The sequence below is a fragment of the Myotis lucifugus genome, unplaced genomic scaffold, assembly GCF_000147115.1.
Source record: "Myotis lucifugus unplaced genomic scaffold, Myoluc2.0 scaffold_549, whole genome shotgun sequence".
NCBI lineage: Eukaryota > Metazoa > Chordata > Mammalia > Chiroptera > Vespertilionidae > Myotis > Myotis lucifugus.
This window is the reverse complement of record NW_005871597.1, coordinates 22,533-27,666: the sequence shown is the minus strand read 5'-3', so window position 1 is coordinate 27,666 and position 5,134 is coordinate 22,533. Positions and strand designations below refer to the sequence as shown.

The following is a 5,134-nucleotide window of genomic DNA, read 5'->3' as shown; positions in this document are numbered from 1 at the left end:
GGTAATTATATCAGGTAATAAAAGTGAGAAATAGCCAGCCATTAGAATTGGAAAGCTACTTTTGTACAAAGTACAGCCTCAAAGTACAGGACCAGTGTGCTATATTCAGGCTGGAGCGACCTATGTGTAAGCAGCAAAAGTAGGTAACTTTGATCTCAAAGTGAATGTTTCTACCACATGAAGCTAAGGAAGAGTTAGTGCTCAAAGCCAGCCTGGGCATGGGGCAGAGCCCAAGGGCACCCATGCCACGCACAGCAGCTGACAAGAGTCTCCCCGCAAATCACCCAGCCTCGCAGGGACTGTTTCCACTGCAAAAGATGGAGATGGAATGAAGGCTGAGTTCTCCTCTAGCTCCAAATTTATCTTCATAACTACTGATTCAGAACTCATTCACTTCTTGGGAGCCAAATAAACCAACCCAGAAATTGCTATAGGCCCTGACCTAAACTAAGCTCATGAGCAGCAGTTCTGATCCATCAGAGCTCGGTAGACGTGGGCCCGGGGAATCCTGGTCCTGTGGTTCTGAAGTGGGCACCGGGCAGTGGTACATTTCATAAACTTCTGTGATAATTCTGATAGGCTCTGAAATTTGAGAGCCACTTGTTCTGCGAAGTCATCAGGCATGAAGACCAGCTTATGGAAGGGGCTGAAAAGAGAACCAACGTTTATTGAAAACTGGCTGGATGCCAACAGTGAACATATATTATCTCATTTCATCTTCATAACAATCTTCGGATCAGGAAAAAGAAAGGAAATATTTTCTTAGGAGGAGAAATCAACCCAGTTGAAAGTAAGACAGTAAAGAATACTAGATAATTCCTACAAATTAATTTCCCTTGGTGACTCTAGCCAGTTAAATAATTAAACTAATCATATTCATTTGTATATTTTCTTTCTTCTTTTGAAGATGATAAATAAAAGGAGAAACAAATTTAACATAGTTGCATAAATATAACATGCCAGCTTTATATGTAAGCTCAATGAAACAGCAAAATAAATAAACAAATAAATAAATAAATCAGCAATAAGAATTAAGAACTTCCTTGGGTAAGTGAAACTTGTTAAGCCATAATTTAGTTGTGGCCTGGCATACACATTTTACTTTGTGTGTGCCAACCGACTCTCTAGACAAAGATTTACTCAGTTGCCATAGAAAAGTAAGAGCTCCTATATTGCACACTTTACACATAAACTCTCTAATTCAATAACATTTGTGTTTCTCCCCTTAGATGTACCAAATGCAGGGGAAGACTAATAAAAAATCTAAATTCCAGGTTGCCAGGGCACATTATCCATTTATTCTGAAGTCCAAATCTTCATTCTTGCTCATGCTGGGAGAAATGATCATTATTAAGAACTCTTTAGAAATATAGGCAGTTCTCAAATTGCTTTTCCCAGAATACTTATTCAAATAGCACTGCTCTAGAAAAGCTCACATTTTTTCCATTGTTCTTCACATGGGATGGAGTATTGGCAGCCCTGAGTTAGCATTTGGCATTTATACCCCATTGGTAGGTCAACCACCATGAAAGAGAAATTTATACATATTTTGAAACTTCAGCACGAAAATAGAGCTTGGCCCTTGGAAAGAAGGATGGAGTGACGTGAATGGGAAGTTTTCCAATATTTATTTTGGTATCCTTTCTGTTCTAAAGTAATTTTATTCAGGAACAAAAAAAATTGAATTATGATTAGCTTAGTTTACTTACTAAATTATAATGTGTAGCATCTTATATTTTATGTGTAATTTATTGAGTAGTTTAAAATCTATTACCTGAGTATTATTTTCAATGTTCAAATTTTTTTCCTATAATTGGAGCTATGTATTGCCAAACTTAAAGAAATCTGGTGTCTTTAGATTTTGCTAAAAGCTGGCCGAAATCTGCAGGAGAGAGAAAGGAAGAAGCGTTTTGGAGCACTTACAGTACACAGGCACTGTATATGCAGGGAACCTCATAGATCATCTCAGAATCCTTGAGAGGTGGGGACTGTTGGCCCATGTTACCGATGAGGAAGGTGGGGCTGAGAGCAGTCCAGTGAGTCGCTCACCCAGTAAATGGTAGAACCACATGGAACTCAGTGTATTAAGCTCCATCGATTGAGCTCCATCTCATACATCACTCAAATGGCTGTGAGGGGCCATCAGCTGAGGGGGCCTGCAAGACAGTATGCTTTGTGCACTACTCTCGGATCATCTGGGGTGCAGAAAGGCCATTCATGAGCCACATGTGGCTCTTTGGCCCCTTGAGTGTGGCTCTTCCAAAATACCACGTGCGGGCGCGCACGTACAGTGCGATTGAAACTTCGTGGCCCGTGCGCAGAAGTCAGTATTTTGTGGAAGAGCCACACTGAAGGGGTCAAAGAGCCTCATGTGGCTCACTAGCGGCGGTTTGCTGAGCCGCAGTTTGCCGACCACTGATCTGGGGTACTGAAAGGCCATTAATCCTTTTTCTGCCTCGGCTACCCATGAAAAAGCTTGTGTTGAAGAAGGGCAAAGAAAGAAAGCAGGGCCTGGCCAGAGTGGCCCAGTTGGTTGAGTGTCATCCATGTACCAGGAGGTCACCATTTCGATTCCCAGTCAGGGTTGCAGGCTCCATCTCCAGTAGGGGGCATGCAGGAGGCAGTTGATCAATGATGGATGTTTCTCTCTTTCATCAATGTTTCTATATCTCTCTCCTCTCCTTTTCTCTCTCTGAAATCAATAAAAACCTATTTTTTTAAAAAATCAATGGAAAAATATTTTTTAGGAAAGGAAGCAGGTTCTTTTTTTTCTTTTTTAAATTTATTGATGAGAGAGAGAGAAACATCAACTTCTTATTCCACTTATTTATGCATTCATTGGTTGCATCTTGAATGTGCCCTGACCCCTGACTGGGGATTGAACTTACAACCTTGGAATATTGGTAGGATGTTCTAACCGACTGAGTAGGCCAGGGCTTGGAAGTAGGTTCTTAAGTTCACCGTTGACTGTACCTACCCAATAGAAGATGGAATCATGGATGCTGCCAATTTTGAGCAATTTCTTTGGGAAAGAATCAAAGTGAATGGAAAAGTGGAATCTCAGTGGAGGGCTGTAACCATTGAAAGGAGCAAGGGCAAGATAAGTGTAATTTCTGAGGTGCCTTTTTCCAAAAGGTTTTTGAACTATCTCACCAAAAAATTTTTAAGGAATAATTGATATGATTGGTTGCACATCATTGCTAACAGCAAAGATAGTTAAGTTACTTCCAGATTAACCAAGGTGAAGAAGAGGAGAAAAACAAAGATTAAAACTCATTTATCTGGAGTATTTCGTATAAGTTCTTAATAAAATTTGGGTGGAAAAACACCCTTAACCAATCACCATGTATGATTGTGTCCCTACCATGTGAACCTGTTTCTGTGATTCTCTAATACAAGAGGCTCATGAGTGCAGGACCATTTCCCCACGTGAAGAGGGTCAGTTCCTTAGTCAACACGTTCAGGGTAGCCCTGAACCTCCCGGGCGGCCCTGCACAGCCAGGCATGAAAGCCCTCACAAGCCCAGGTCCTTCCAGCAGTCGGGTGCCAGTCATTGCATCCACGAAGTGTCAGGACCAGAAACAGCATAGTAATGTGCTCCCAGGAGAGTGATTCCAATTCCCTCCTCTACTATTTGGAGGTGTAACCTCACTCCTGATGACAGGGGTGGGCCCATGACACAGACTTGGCCAACCATAGCACCATTTCCTTGAACAAAGCCAGGGATCCAGGAGAGGGCCATGACCCAAGCAGGTTCAAACAGAGACCTTTCCTGAGCCTGACATCTCAATAAGGGGAAAGAGAAGTTCCAAGTCAGGAGGACGTGACATTTAGGCTGCCAGTAGCCATCTTCTCTGCGATGACCCTGTGGAGAAAGCCTTTCTGCAAAATGAAGGCAGAGGTGAGAAACAGAGAGAGAAACAGAGAGTTCAGGCAGTGCCCAGCCACAGGCGCTGGTGCACCCAAATCCTCATCTCGTCCTGTGAGACACCCCAGGAACAGGCTCAGCTAATGAAGCAATATATCCCCTTCCGCCTTTAAGCCTGGGGTTGGTTTTCTGTCCCCTAGAATTGACAGAGCTTTGATAAACACAATTCCAGGAACATGGAGTTCCCTTGGTGGTCAGCCACGTCTCTAGTATCTCCCCCACCTCCCTTTATTGATTAAGTATTACAAATGTGTGCTTACCCCCCATCTAGTATCTTTTTGACTTGATTTAGTTCACAACTGCCCCCAATGAACAACTTGAACTTGAACCATATTACCACACATACATCCATGTCTTGAATCATGCAGAAATAAATCACCCTGAAGAAACAACTGGCACCGTACACAGGTTAAAACATTTAGGGATCATGATTAAATGTATACAGGATAGCGATGCCATGTACACACCACACACAAGTAATGATTTATGGTCTACCTGCAGAAGTGGCTACATCCCACGTATGGAATGACAAATGAGGGGCCTGTGTGGTGCCAGCTGCTTCTATTTTAAATATATATTTTTTTAAAATATATTTTATTGATTTTTTACAGAGAGGAAGGGAGAGAGATAGAGAGTTAGAAACATCGATGAGAGAGAAACATCGATCAGCTGCCTCCTGCACACCCCCCACTGGGGATGTGCCCGCAACCCAGGTACATGCCCTTGACCGGAATCGAACCTGGGACCTTTCAGTCCGCAGGCCGACACTCTATCCACTGAGCCAAACCGGTTTCGGCTTAAATATATTTTTTTATTGATTTCAGGGAGGAAGGGAGAGGGAGAGAGAGAGAGAAACATCAATGATGCGAGAGAATCATTGATTAGCTTCCTCCTGCACGCCCCACACGGGGATCGAGCTTGCAACCCGGGCATATGCCCTGACTAGGAATCGAACCGTGACCTCCTAGTTCAAAGATCGATGCTCAACCACTGAGCCATACCAGCCGGGCCCAGCTGCTTCTATTTTGGAATATGACTTCATGGAATTTCAGCTATATTATTTGCTTTCAGGATAGCACATTTCGTATGTGCTTTCCCACGTAAGTTTACACTGGGGTTTCGCAACCCTGGCGCTAGTGACCTTTTGAACTGTGTGATTCTTTGTTTTCGGTGCCGTCCTGTGTGTTGTAGGATGGTTAGCTGGCT

At 43.0% G+C, this 5,134-nt stretch overlaps 1 pseudogene; it reads left to right on the top strand.

Moving 5' to 3' along the window:
- The first annotated feature begins 2,466 nt into the window (after positions 1–2,466).
- LOC102417792 lies at positions 2,467–3,270 on the top strand (annotated as a pseudogene).
- The last annotated feature ends 1,864 nt before the right edge of the window (positions 3,271–5,134 follow it).